General features: G+C 45.3%; 1 pseudogene; it reads right to left on the bottom strand.

The window, feature by feature from the left end:
* Window positions 1–4,870: 4,870 nt before the first annotated feature.
* On the bottom strand, window positions 4,871–12,501 carry LOC146355773 (uncharacterized; annotated as a pseudogene).
* Window positions 12,502–15,578: the final 3,077 nt, after the last annotated feature.

The raw sequence follows: 15,578 nt of genomic DNA, 5'->3' as shown, positions 1-15,578 counted from the left end.
CTTCTGCTATCACATCTGCTTGTGCTCATTCCCCCCCACCCCGCCACTCCCTGAGCTCTGCCACTATTCCCCATACTGGAAAGAGTAGTGGAAAGCTGCTGCAGGTCACCTTGCAAAATAGATTTTACAGTGTAATCGTAACTGGAGCGGTAGCAGGACGCCTCTGGGCAGAATCCTATGACTTATGCCCTGGGAGCCTCTGACGTTGGAAGCCTACAAGCATCCAGTGCAGAGTGGGAGGAGCAGTGGAGGTGATCGTTGCCTCCGCCGCTCCTCCCGCTCGGCATTTTCGCTAGGCTGGCTTTTTTGCCTAGCTGGGGCGTTCCACAGGGGGAAGGAAGGAGGCCGGGGGAGGCCTCAGGATAGCGTGTATCCCGGCCTCTCTAGTCTTCTTCCCTCCCCACCCACCAGAACACCCCTTTCCCCTCTTCAAGGTCAAGTTCCCGACACTGGAGAGGCAGCTGGTGCGGTTCTTTCCACCCCGGCTGCAAGAGGGCAGGGGGCGGATTCCCAGATCCGAGGTCGGAGCGCTGTCTCTGACCTTGGGTCCAGAAAGCCGAAGTATCCCATGGCCCTCAGGCACTGCCTAGGGGCCATAGGATTGCTCCCTAAGAGGATCTGCTACAAATTAGGAAGGCCTGGGTTCAAGTGTTTCCTTTGCTCCCTAGGTGGCTTTAAGGGAGCTGCTCTTGCTCTCTCTCTCTTCGCCTCAGCGCTCCGTCTGCAATATGATGACTGACCTTGACGGAATGGAAAACTCGGCTGAAACTAACAAAATGCAGTTAGAGCTTAGACAAATATAAAGTTCTGCCTTAAGGCAAAACAACAGTGCACAGATAAAGAATGGCTTGGCATTAGTACATGTGAAAAGGATTTCGGGATCACAAGCGGAACACGAGTCAGCAGGTGTGATGCGGCTGCAATAAAGGCAAATACAATTTTTAGCCTGCATTAATAGAACCATTCCATGTCACAAGAAGGATTAGTTCCACTTTATTCCATACTAGTCAACCTTGTCTGTAGTACTGTGTCCAGTTCTGGGCAGAAGGATGTAGACAAACTTGAAAGCATTCAGAGCAGGACAACCAAGATGGTCAGCAGTATGGAAAATAAACCCTATAAGGAAATGTTGAAGGAACTGGGTCGCCTGGAAAAGACTGGAAGGGGGGACATGATAACCCTAGTCAAATATATGGAGGGCTGAGCCATAGAAGAGGAAAGAGACTTGTTCTCTGCTGCCCCCAAGGGCAGGACTAGTTCTAATGGGTTTAAGTTACAGGACGGTGGATTTTGGCTAAACATAAGAAGAAATGTCTTGATGGTAAGAGCAATATGAGATTTTCTGCATAAGGCTGTTAATCTGCTGTTAATTCACTGTATCTATTTTTGGTTGAAATTGAGATCTAAGCACTACAGGAGGAGTGTTTGCTGTCCTGCTTTTGTGCTACATAACCTCTAGGTGGCACTGTGGTATAGTGGAATAGCACAGATTCGCAAGCGAACAGCATTTTCTTTTGCCATCAGAAATCATGCCCCAATTTCCCTGCTCTAAAAAAACTCAGAAAGTGCTGTTTTCAAACAGAAGCAAACCTGGAGGGTCACAATGTCATCAAAAGAACATGTAAACAATCGTAACTAGGGAATGACAAGCACGTGATAAATGCCTCATGTAGAAAAGCTCTAGTTCTAATGGGCTTAAATTACAGGTGGCTGGATTTTGCCTGAACATAAGAATAAATTTCTTGATGGTAAGAACAGTATGAGCTATTCTACACAAAGCTGTTAATCTGCCATATCTACTTTTGGTTAAAACTGAGATCTAAGCTCTACAGGAGGAGCAGTTCCTTTTCTGCTTTTCTGCTACATAACCTCTAGGTGGCACTGTGGTATAGCGGAATAGCACAAATACACAAGCAAACAGCGTTGCCATCAGAAATCATACCCCATTTTCCCTGCTCTAAAAAAACTCATGGAAAGCTCTGTTTTCAAACAGAAGTGAACCTGGAGGGTCACAACAACGTCTAAAGAACCCATAAAGAACCGTGAGCAGGGAATAGCAAGCACAAGATAAATGCCTTGTGTAGAAAAGCTCTAGTTCTAATGGGTTTACATTACAGGAGGGGGGATTTTGACTAAACATAATTAGAAACTTCTTGATGGTAGGAAAGAGCAGTTTGACAATGGAACTAATTACCTAGAAGGGTCTTGGGCTCTCAGTCACTGGATGTCTTCAAGTAGAGTCTGGACTGCTGGTAATCCTCTAGCTCTAGTTTTCCTGCACTGAGCAGGTTCCAGACCCCCTCCAGCACTAGGATATTATGGTTCTATGAATAATTTCCAACTGTGTCAGCTTTTATTGTTTCTATTCCTTATTTTAATACCACTTTTGGCCCCCAGCCCAAAGCAATGAACAACATATGAAACTACAATAAAAACAAAAATAGAAGCAGTAACTTAAATCTATCGATAAACAAAACAAAACCCAACAATATTGTTAAAATCCAGCAACCCAACAGAATCAGAGGATAAAAGCAGCCTCAATTGTATTAAAGAATCAGCATGGAAAAGACTGCTGAAAGGAAGAGCGTGAAGGGGCCAAATGCACTTCTGGAGGAAGGACATTCCAAGCAATAACAACAACAACAACAACAACAATAATAATGATGATGCACTTTCTATTTATCCGTGATAACTCAAAGTGTCTTACAAAGTAAAAATTAAAATACAACATCAGAGACACAATAAAAAGCAATTAATACATGCAAAAATAAAAATGCTAGAAAATAAAAAGCTAATAATCAAAATCCACTCTCGGCAGGAGAAAACACGCACACACATAGGCTGCACCCAGCGATAAAGAACGAGGCTTCAGTCAGAAACAGTTCAAGATCCCCCGCAAAACGCAACTTTGCTATGAAACTTTGTCGTGGGCTCAACCCCCTCGTACCCATGCTGTGCTTGGCCTGCAATGGTGGGTGCTTACAGACGGAGGGCTCCTAACGCTATCAATGAAAAGGCGTTGTGAAGCTCTTCCATCTTTTTCTCCTTAATGGATTTCTGGCAGTAAGAAAAAGGATGGAGGAAGCAGCAGGAAAACACGAGATGGAAGACGATATCATCTGGACCTCAGGTAAAGTTCCATGAACGGGGCAAGGTGATGCTGTGATAAAAGCCCCATCTGGAAGGAGCTGAACTTAAACATTTGCAACGGAAACAACCGCTTATGGCTTCCCTGTTCACCCCTTCCTCCACTTCCCTTTGTTGTTTCCCCATGTCGAATTTCAAATTGTAAACTCCTTGGGGAAGAGGCCTATCCTCTTGCACTTGCAAAGTACCATATACACTTGTGGCACAATAATAATAAGAACAACATGATGAACAGCAGAATCCAGTCAGCCAAAGGACTTCCGAAAGAGTCATGTTTTGGCCGGGCAGCTGCAATGGCCTGGAGAACCTCTCTGGGGAGGGTATTCCATAAAGTGGTGCCATGACCAAAAAGGTCCTGCTTCTGAGGGATTTGCCAAGCTTTGTATGGCAGTGGCACCCAGAGCATGACCAGGGCAGGTATGAAGAAGGTGGTCCTTAAGGTACCCAGGTCATAGGCCACTTAGAGCCTTTCTACCCGAGGCTTTTATTGTGTGCTCGTACTTTCTCACTCACAGTAGTTTGCGGGTCCTTTTCACAGTGGTGTCATCCTCCAGGGCCTCTCCCATGCTTTGCAACCATTATCGTGTTTTTTCCCTAATGGGGAAAGTCTAGTATTTTTTCTCAACAGCATTATAGAACCCTCATGTAATTGCACAATTCCGTTATACCACAGTGCTATCTAGTGATTGTGTAATGGTACATATAGAAAGGCAGAGAAAGACACACACACACCTCGAAAAAAACACGTGTAAAGGAGCTGATTTTAATCCCGCAAAGAATCCGGAAGCAGAAGCCTTGGTAAAGGCATGGGTTAAAAGCCTCATGTAGAAAAGCCCTTAAGGTTTTTTTTTACAAGGTCCAAACCAGCACCTGTGGCTTTACACCCCTTCCAAAACAGTTGAAAACTGTTAGGAAATTTCAGCTAGTCCAGAATGCTGTGGCTAGACTGTTGACCAGGGCTGATTACAAGGAACATGTGACTCCCGTATCACAACAGCTTCACTGGCTGTTTCCGGGCACAAGTTCAAGTGCTGGTTATGACTTATAAAGCCCGACAGAGAGTAGGACCAAGCTACTTGAAAGACAGCTTTCTCCCATATGAACCTCCCCTGGTTTTACGATCACGGGGGCGCTTTTCTCAGTACCACCGCTATCAGAGGTGCATTTGGCAGGGACACGAGAAAGGGCCTTCTCAGCGGCTGCTCCCAGACTCTGAACTCCCTGCCGAGGGAGGCTAATTTGTTCCCTTCTGTTGATTGGCAAGGACATTTTTATTCAGGCAGGCCTGTGGTGTGTAAGCTGGTCTGTTGCTCAAGGGTTGTTTTTTTTTAATTGACTGGTGCTGCTTATTTCTGTTATTGTTGTGTTTTTAATTCATTTGTTTTTACATTATGTTTTAATTAAGATTTTGCTTTTGATCTAGATGCTACTGTTAGCCGCCATGTGCAGAATGACGGGATATAAATAAAATAAAGCAAAATAAATAATACTTCCACAGTGGAAAAACGTCCTGACTGTTAGAGCAATTATGGCAATGGAACCAATGAGCTAGGGAGGTGGTGGGCTCTCCCACACTGGAGGCATTCAAGACGAGGCTGGGCAGCCATCTGTCAGGGATGCTCTGACTTGGATTCCTGCATTGCACAGGGGGTTGGACTGGATGGTCTTATAGGCCCCTTCCAACCCTACTATTCTATAATTCTGTGATTGCCACAGCCCATTCCTATACATCTGAGCATCTTTATGGTTTCACCCTTGTGTGGACTTTCTTATGTTTACGAAGCCCCATGAGACCGCAGAACCTTTTCTCGCACTCTAAGCACTTGTACGGCTTCTCCCCCGTGTGCGTCCTTTTATTGAGCCATCAGCAAGGAGCTAGACCTGAAGCTCTGGTTGCAGTCTGGACATGGAAAGGGCTTCTCTCCCGTGTGGATTCTCTCATGTTTAACGAGACTGGTCCGGCGACTGAAGCTCTGCCCACAGTAAGAGCATTTATACGGTTTCTCTCCCGTGTGCGTTCTTTTATGCACGGTAAAGGCTGAGCTATTCCTGAAGCTTTGCCCGCAGTCCGCACATTGATAGGGTTTCTCCCCCGTGTGAGTCCTCTCGTGCACAACAAGATGTGGTCTCCGGCTGAAGCTTTGCCCGCAGTTCGAACACCGATACGGCTTTTTGCCTGAATGGATTCTTTTATGCGTTATAAGCTGGGAGCTGGTGCTGAAGCTTTTGCCACACTCTGAGCATGGATATGGTTTCTCTCCTGTGTGGGTCCTCTTGTGTATCATAAGAGATGCCTTCTGGTTGAAGCTTTTGGCGCAGTCAACACACTGGTACGGTTTCTCTCCGGTGTGGGTTCTCTCATGTCTCAGAAGGTTGGAGTGTTGGGAGAATGATTTCCCACAGTCCGGGCATTCGTACGGTTTCTCTCCGGTGTGGGTTCTCTCGTGGATGGCCAAGTGCGATCTGTCTTGGAAGCTTTCCCCGCAGTATGTGCATTTGTACAGCTTCTCTCGTATTTGCCGCCTCTGATTCTCAAGGAGATCAAAGATCTGACGGATCCCATGTTGCAAGGTGCTTTTGTTTAAACCTTTCTTACCTTCCTCAGACAGAAAAGTTGGTTTTGCTGTCTCTCCCGACTGGTTTTCCTGGGGATTTCCTTGTCCCTCTTGGCTTCCAGGCTGCTCGCCAACCACAGAAGCCTGGAAAAAATTCCCCGCAGTTCTTCCCAAGGATATTCTGCCAATGTCCATTTGCTTGGTTGTTTCCTGCTGGAAGATCTCCTCCATATTCTCCAACTTCGGCCTGTCACCTGCCGAAACACATAAAAAAATCAAGACATGAAAGAGGGGGAGATTTTAAATCAACCAAGTAGGACCTGCAACAAAGTGTTGCAACGTGGAGTGCTCCTATTCAGGGCTCCAGCCAGCCAGCCAGCTATGCTCTCTTCCAGGATACTCCATTCCAACCCCCCTCCATTCCAACCCCCCTCCAACCCCTTGGTTTTCCATTATTTCCCTTCCAGCAGACACTCAGCATTCTGTAACCACTGAGCACACTCAATCCTCATTAGGCTGTTTGCCCCCCGCTTATGAGTTTTTCCCTAATATTTATTTCTACTTCTGCAAACTTTGAGGTTCTCCTGAGCATGCTGATACCACCTTCTTGTTTCTCAGTAGCGCTGTTTTGTTACAAATCTGTCGTAATTCAACACCTGAAAGCTTTTCTACACCAACGCTGTTAATCCTCTGTATCAACTTTTGGTTTCTTTGCAGAATTGAGGTCAGAGCTCTACACAAAGAGCTTTTCCTTTCCTGCTTTTCCACTACATAACCTCAAGGTGGTGATGTACTATAGTGGAATATCACAATTACGTAAGTGGGAAAATGTCTTTTCTTTTGCTTTCAGAAATAATACTCCATTTCCCCTGTTCTAACACCCCACCCCCTCCAGAAAGTGCTCTTAAAAAATAGAAGCAAACCTGGAGGATCACAACAACATCTAAAGAACCTGTAAACAACTGTGAGTAAGGAATCATGAACGCACAATAAATGCCTCATGTAGAAAAGTTCTGAGTTTGCTGTTAGTATATATGATGAAGTAACTAGAAGGGAGGAAAACTAGAAAAGTGTCTAGTTGATGAGAGATATGGGTTCCCTGTCACGCATGAGGATTTACCTTTGGACACTTGTAGAAGAGGAGTGGGAACTTCATAGGAACACAAGAAAATCCCTGCTGGATCACAATAATGATCTATCTAGCCCTGAGCCCCCCAATGTGGGACCCCTCTCTTGGTGCCCACAAGTTTCCATCCCCCTCCTGATTTTTATTTCATTTCTTAAGATTTTGTTTAATTAAACAAAGACAATTTAACTGGGAGGCTGCCATACTGCAAAGTGTTGCCTTCCAGCGCCATCTTTATTTGGGTTCAAAAGAGTGGTTTTGTGTTTTAGAGCTCAGCCCTTACCTCTGCCTTGCTTACTTACTTTTCTTTTAGTCTTACCAGTTTGCCTTCTGGAAAATGAGTGTTCTGTGACCAGCCCCACGCCATGGCAGCCATTTTGTCAGAGCACCCAGGACACACTCTTACAATTCCAGATGTGCCCATTGACCCAAAAAGTGTGGGGACCCCCTAATCTAGCCAGCGGCCAGCCACATGCCTCTGCAAAGCCCATCAGCGGGGCATGGAGGCAAGGACCCTCTTGTCATTCCTCCGCTACTGGTCTTGAGAGGGACACTGCCTCTGAACATGAAGGATCCATTTAGCCCTCGAGGCTAATATACCTCTCCTCCTCTGTGAATTTAAGACATAGGAAGAGCCCTGCTGGATCAAACTGAGCGTCCATCTAGTCCAGTGTTCTCTGTTCACACAGTGGCCAACCAGATGTCCATGAGAACCCACAAGCAGGACACGCGTGCAACAGCACCCTCCTGCCTATGTTCCCCAGCAACTGGTGTACATAGGCTCACTGCCTCTGATACTGAAGGTAACAACTAGCCATCAGAATTAGTAGCTTTGAAAGACATCCAAACTGGTGGCCATCACTACATCTTGTGGTAGCAAATTCCATAGTTAACTATGTGCTGTGTGAAGAAATCTTTCCTTTGTCTAATCTGTCTAATCCCCTTTTAATGCCATCATCATGTTCTTTAGCAGTGAATTCCGTAAGTTCATTAGTTATTGTGTGAAGGAGTTACTTAGTCTTGTGAATCCACAGCTAACATTGGGTGTCCTCTGAGTTCTACTATTTTGGAAGGCGGAGAACCTCTTCCCCCACCCTCCTTCCCTCCCTCCCTGGCAAGAAACATCATAATCTCTATTCATTTGATTGACTGATTTAATTTTTACCTTACCTTTCCACCTCAAGGCAGTTAACAATCATAAGAAGTAAATAAATAAATATATATATATATATATATATATAAAATAAAAACTTGGTTAAAATAATAATAAAACAAATACATTAAAAACCACAGTTAAAAACACAGCAATAACAGAATAACACAGCACCTAACCCAACAGACCAGCTTACATGTTAAAGGCCTGCTTAAATAAGAAACAGATTTGCCTGCTCGTGGAAGGAAAACAGAGAAGTAGCCAACCTAGTCTCCCTCGGGAGGAGTTCCAGAGCCTAGGAGCAGGCACCGAGAAGGCCGTCTCCCTTGTCACCACCAAACACGCCTCTGAAGGCAGCAACAGTGAGAAAAAGGCCACTCCTGAAGATCCTAAAAACCAGGCTGGCTCATATAGTAGAAAACGGTCTTTCAAGTAGCCTGGTCCTGAGCTGTACATTGATTCCTTTCTGTACTGTTTCTGTTTCGTACTTTTTATCAAAAAGACTATGCTTTTTTGTTTGATGTTCAATGCGCATTGTCATAACTTTGATAAAAACTGGATTAAAAAAGAAAAAGGATTCAGACCTAAATCTTGGCTCGACAAATTGGGTTCCTTATCAGCCTCCTGCTTCACTTCTGTGGAAATTTGCATCTCAACCGTGTCCGACAGATCCTGCTCTGCCTTGGGGGAATGAACCGTCCTGTTTTCAAAAGGCCCCCATATCTGAAACAGCGGGGAGAAGTGTGTGAAATTGGGAAAGGCAGGTGTGAACATGCCAAGCTTGTGGCCAAGTGTTTATTTATTACCCCAAACCTGGTGCCCTTCAGACCGTGCTGAACTACAACTCCCATCATCCTCTGCCAGCATGGCCTTTAGGGCAGGCTGTATGACACTTTTATCCAAACCTTCCTCTGAGGGGTCCAAAACAGTATACGTGGTCATTCCCTCCCCATTTTCTCCTCTGTCACAGAAGATGTAGAGAGAAACATCAGTCAGGAAGGTGGACAAGAACTTTATGGTGTCTACTGAACAAGACAGGACAGCAACAAGAAAATCCAACACATTGGGAGGGCAGCAGGTATAGCTATCTTAGCCATATGGCCCAGAAGTATACCATGGTCAAAGGTACTGAAAGGCAGCGAGAGATCATAAGAACATCAGAATATGAGAAGAGCCCTGCTGGATCAGACCAAGGGTCCATCTAGTCCAGCTTTCTGTTCACACAGCGGGCAGCCAACTGCCCCAATGGGAAGCCTACAAACAGGCCATGAGTGCAACTGAACCCTCCCACCCATGTTCCCCAGCAACTGGTGTACATAGGCACACTGCCTCTGATACTGGAGGTAGCATGTAGTCATCAGGACAAGTAGTCATTGACAGCCTTCTCCTCCATGAATCTGTCTCACCTCCCTTTAAAGCCATCCAAATTGGTGGCTATCACTACATCTTGTGGAAGTGAATTCCAGTTTAACCTGTGCTGTGTGAAGAAGTCCTTCCTTTTATGTGTCCTGAATCTCCCACCAATCAGCTTCATGGGATGACCCCACTGGGTTCTTGTATTATGGGAAAGGGAGAAAAATGTCTCCTTACCCACATTCTCCACACCATGCATAATTCTGTACACCTCTATCATGTCTCCCCTTAGTTGCCTTTTTTCCAAGCTAAACAATCCCAGCTGTTGTAGCCTTCCCTCATAGGGGAGATCGAAGAGAATCAGAAGGTGAGCACTCATCCTGTCCCTCTCCCGGTTCAGATCACACACCAGAGTGACCAAGGCTGTTCCTGATCCAAAACTGGACCCAGACTGGAATGGATCTAAATAATCAGTATCATGCAGAAAACCCTGGAGATGAGACACAACCATGTGCCTGAACACCTTGCTAAGGTAGAAATTATTGGATACAGGCTCATAGTTATTAAGCTTGCCAGGGCCACAGACAGGTTCCTTTAATAAAGGTCTCATCACACCCCTGTGTAGGGTACATTACGGTCATCTAATCCAAGGGTGGGTGGAAGGTAGATCTCTAGAGGTTTTAGATTTCAACTCCCGGAAGCCCTGCCAGCATGACCAATGCCTACGAATGCTGGGAGTTGAAGTCCAACACATCTGGAGATGTACTTTCAACCCACCCCCGGATCTAGACATCAACAAAGCATGAGCGACAGTGGCCAGATCTTTCACTTTCCAGCTGATGGGGCTGGTTTTCTGGTTCACCTGTCCATTATTTGAAGAAGAAGGAACAAGTCCAATGTGGACACCCTAGCTCAACTTTTGCACTCTGGGGCCAACCAAATTGTTGCAGCTCCTACAATAGTTCGCACAAACTAGATAGATAGATAGATAGATAGATAGATAGATAGATAGATAGAGATAGATACTTTATTGCATAAAGCCATAGGCCACCACAATGTACATTAAAAAAAGAAGAAAAAAACAGTACAGAACAATCACATATTTGTATATACATAAATTCACACATCCAACAGAATCATCTGTTTGGGCTTTGGCACGTATTCTTCTTGCTGCCAAGGCAAATTTTGCTACCTGGGCAGTGGTAAAAGTGCCGGAAAGAAGAATACATATCTGTTCTAAGAGGGGTCTATTTGAGAGGCACTAGAGAATGATGGAAAGAAATTTATGCCTAGGATGGCCATAGAGAGGACATCTTAATAAGTAATGTTATTTTTGTGAACCGCCCAGAGAGCTTCGGCTATTGGGAAGTATAGAAATGAAATGAAATGAAATGATAGATAGATAGATAGATAGATAGATAGATAGATAGATAGATAGACAGACAGACAGACAGATTAATGAGAGACATCCTCAAACTCCCCAGACCCGCAGATGCAAAGTCTCCGATGGACTGGGGTATTGTAAAATCTTCCCTCCAGAAAGGCAGAAGGCATGCATTGTAGACACAATGCTGTAAATTATTTCCTTAGGTGGGGTACAGTCAGAGCTATAAAATAGCTCTCCAGACCAAATGACGTCTTATATAATGGATACCAGCAGGAATAAGGCATTTGTGAGATTGTAACCAGATCCATCCACTTAGAATAAAGATTTTTTTTTTCTTTAAGCATCTGCTTGACTCTATCAGAAGGAAAAGAAGGAAAGGACTCAGTATCAATCCCATAAGCTTGCAATATAGGTCTGGTCAGGTTTACCCAAAAATTTTGGGATGGAGTCTGAAGTTGCTCTTGAAAGCATTTTTTTGGAAGGCAGGAGTAATTCATATAGGTCAGCTTGAACCAATATAAAGCAAGATCAACATGAATTGATGTTTCAACTGAAATCAATCCTATTTCTGCCCTTAGAAGTGCCACAGGTGTACCCCGGGGCCAGTTAAGAGGGATCTCATAAAAGAATTCTGAACCACCTCAAAAACAGAGGCATTCATGTATCCCCATACCTCTGCCCCATACATCAGTTGTGAAACTACCTTCTTCTGAAATATCTCAACTGCAGGGGCAACCAAGCTTCTCCCTTGTGATCTAGAGAACTGAAGTAGGGATTGAGTAGACTGGGATGATTTCAGCTTAATTATGTCTAAATGTTGTTGCCACGAAAGTTGGGCGTTGAAGTTAAGGCCCAAATGTCTAAGGTTGTTCATTTGTTCAGTGGATTCATTGTCCAGCTTCCACATATGAGTTTTCCTTTTCTTTCCAAATACTACAATTTTAGTCTTAGCATAGGTAATAGACAAATGTGCTCTTGTGCAAAACTCACTCAACTTTCTCAAGAGCCTTCGCATTCCAATTAATGTAGCGGAGATCATTGCAACGTCATCCGCGCAAACTATGCTCACCTTTTGTTCTGGCCTCTCAGCCGCTTGCAGCCTCGTCAGGACATCTTCCACCTGGGCCAGCGCTTGGGCGCAGGTCTCTAGGCTGCGCTTTGTGACCCTGTTCTGCACTCCCTGGGGCAGGATGGCCAGGAATTGCTCCAGGATCACCAGCTCCAGGATCTGCTCCTTGGTGTGTCTCTCTGGCTGCAGCCAGTGATGGCAACGTTTCCGGAGCTGGTTCAAGACCTCCCGGGGCCCCTCGGCCTCCCGGTAGCAGAAGTGCCGGAAGCCCTGGCACCGCAACGCCACGCTGACGCCGTCATCCTCATCCAGGATCTCTTCCTTTGCTTTCACAGAAGGATCCGGCCTTCGATAGGCCTCTTGGGCTTCTCTGCCGAGGCCTTGTGGGGTTTGGGCCACACACTCTCCTGTAGGCCCCTTGGCCTCAACTATGGCCTTGAAGGAGACCTGGAAGTCTTTACTATCCTCCCCTGACTGGGACTGAGGGAGAAGCAAGGATTTTAAACTCGAATGTGGAGACTGCATGGTGTTCAGGAACACCTGCCAATGAGACTCCCAGCCCTGCTGGGGGACCTCCTCTGGCTCTTGATTCATTTGGTGTGGGGTTCTCCCAGCCAGAAACTCTCTGATGGTGCCATCTTGGGTATCATGGGAGTCTTTTCCTCCCTCTTCCAACCTCTCCCCTGGGCTAGAGAGTTCCTGCTCCTCCATTTTTATTCCTGGACGCTGTTTCTGGAAAAATCAATAGATTTAACGAGCGATAAAGCACTGCATGCTTGTAGCAAAATGTAACAATTTGACAGATCCGGGGCATCTCTACACCAGCCTAAAATCCTGCTTTTAAAACGTGGCTTTATGCTTCCGTTTTAAATTGTGGAAGAAATTTCATTAGCTAACAGTGAAACTGCACATAGCCAAAAGTTCTGGACAAGTAAGCATGATTATGTCGACGGTGTGAAACAAGCTTGAACCTGATGAGTGATTTTCTCTGATCTTTTGCTAGATTTTGTGTCCAATCTACTGTTGCTAAACGTGCCTTTGTCTGTATCCAGGTATAAATACCCTGAGAATTATTTATTTATTACGTGAATCCACGGATTCTCTTCCATACATGTCTGTCTGACTTTTGTTCAGCTGAATAATAAAAGTGAATGCTTGGAAATAAACAGAAGAAAACATTTTCTTTGACAAAATGCAGGATCACAACGACTTCCTTTGCACACGCTTCCTTTCCCCCGCCCCTTCCCCCTTCTTCTCCCCATATCTGAGTCTTCCATTATCTTTCATTGATCTCGCTCCTCTTCTTGCCGCTTTTCCTCTTTTCACAGAGGAAACTGAAGCAGAAGAAAATGGGTAATTTGATAGCTCATTATCTGCGATCAATTTAAAAACGGAACAAAGGGCATTTAGTGCAGAAGACGCCTTGAGTGATCACGCGTCATGTAAAGAGCCGGCGAACTTCATGAAGGAGCAGTCTCAATCGCAGGATAAAAGCTCCGTGTGAAGGAGCCCCTGAAAATAGCATGCTTAGTATTCAGTGGAGGCTGGTGGCGCCAATGTCAGTGGGGCGGTAAATCCACTCAGGTTTCAATCAGAACTCTGAAGGAGCTCTCCAAGGTGCTTCCGCTGTAACCAGGAGCAGATTCACCGCCCCACTGACATCGGAGCCAGCAGCCTCCACTGCCAGAATTGAAAACTGGATTGATGACCTTTTAGACTGAAGAATCAATCGTGTTATTACAAGAGGGGTAAACTGAATGCAATTTGGCTGCTTTGTAAAAAGAATTGTTCTCTCTCTTGTTAAAAAAATGGAAGTACTTACAAATCTATTTGCAAGGGCCTTCTTAAAAGAGCCATTCTTCCTCCTACAGCGGCCAAGTGCCCTACTTTACAGAGGACAGCCCTCTGAGGAGCTATCCAGTCTAAGTCCAGTTTAAAACTATAGAACCAGGGGAAGGGATGGAGAGCAGCAGGGGCCCTGAAGTTACCCATCAACAGCCCCAGGACATAGCAGGTTCCCACCACAGTGAGATGTTTTGTGTTCCTATTTAAGCAATAGCAATTCTCTCCAGATTTGCATCCAGTGTGGTGTAGTGGTTACAGTGACGGACTGGGACTCGGGCGATTCGGGTTCAATTCCCAATTCAGCCATGAAACACACTGGGTGACTTTGGGCCAGTCACTGACTGCCAGCCTAACCTCCCTCACAGAGTTGTTGTGAGGATAAAATGGAGACAAGAAGGACCACATGAGCCACCTTGGGTTCCTTGCAAGAGGAAAAAAAGTGGGCTATAAATGTAACAGTGAACAAAGAAAGAAAGAAAGAAAGAAAGAAAGAAATCTTTATCTGTTTATATTATGAGCATATGCACATTTCATGCGAATCAGCATCCTCTTTTGTCCTCCTTCTTAGCCATTTCTATCAGACTGGCGGGATGGCCTTATCTGAGATGGGGGAACATAGGAGATCTGAGATGGGGGAACATAGGAGATGGGGGAACATAGGAGGCTAAAAGACGATGCTGTTAAAGTGCTGCACTCAATATGCCAACAAATTTGGAACACTCAGCAGTGGCCACAAGACTGGAAAAGGTCAGTTTACATTCCAATTCCAAAGAAGGGCAACGCCAAAGAGTGTTCAAACTACCGTACAATTGCGCTCATTTCACATGCCAGCAAGGTCATGCTCAAAATCCTACAAGCTAGGCTTCAGCAGTATGCGAACCGAGAACTACCGGAAGTACAAGCTGGGTTTCAAAGAGGCAGAGGAACTAGAGATCAAATCGCCAACATTCACTGGATCATGGAGAAAGCAAGAGAATTCCAGAAAAACGTCTATTTCTGCTTCATTGACTACGCTAAAGCCTTTGATTGTGTGGATCACAACAAACTCTGGCAAATTCTTAAAGTGATGGGGGTACCAGACCACCTTACCTGTCTCCTGAGAAACCTGTACGAGGGTCAAGAAGCAACAGTAAGAACCGGACATGGAACAACCGATTGGTTCAAAATTGGGAAAGGAGTATGACAAGGCTGTATATTGTCGCCCTACTTATTTAACTTATATGCAGAGTACATCATGAGAAATGCCGGGTTGGATGAATCAGAGGTCGGAATTAAGATTGCCGGGACAATTATCAACAACCTCAGATACGCAGATGATACCACCCTAATGGCAGAAAGTGAAGAGGATCTAAAGAGCCTCTTGTTGAGGGTGAAAGAGGAGAGTGCAAAAGCTGGTTTGAAAGTCAACATTAAAAAAACGAAGATCATGGCATCTGGCCCCATCACTTCCTGGCATATGGAAGGGGAAGAAATGGTAGCAGTGACAGATTTTATTTTCTTGGGCTCCAAGATCACCACAGACGGTGACTGTAGCCATGAAATTAAAAGACGCTTGCTCCTTGGGAGGAAAGCTATGGCAAACCTAGACAGCATAGTAAGAAGCAGAGACATCACCTTGCCGACAAAGGTCCGTCTAATCAAAGCTATGGTTTTCCCAGTAGTAACGTATGGCTGTGAGAGCTGGACTATAAGGAAGGCTGAGTGCCGAAGAATTGATGCGTTCGAACTGTGGAGCTGGAGAAGACTCTTACGAGTCCCCTGGACTGCAAGGAGGTCAAATCAGTCCATCCTAAAGGAAATCAACCCTGAGTGCTCATTGGAAGGACAGATACTGAAGCTGAAGCTCCAATATTTTGGCCACCTAATGCGAAGAGAAAACTCCCTGGAAAAGACCCTGATGCTGGGAAAGACTGAAGGCAAAAGGAGAAGGGGACGGCAGAGGA

This window comes from Heloderma suspectum, chromosome 2 (assembly GCF_057233095.1).
Source record: "Heloderma suspectum isolate Gila_16-S chromosome 2, 16-S_ref, whole genome shotgun sequence".
Lineage (NCBI taxonomy): Eukaryota > Metazoa > Chordata > Lepidosauria > Squamata > Helodermatidae > Heloderma > Heloderma suspectum.
This window is presented reverse-complemented; position numbering and strand designations above follow the sequence as displayed.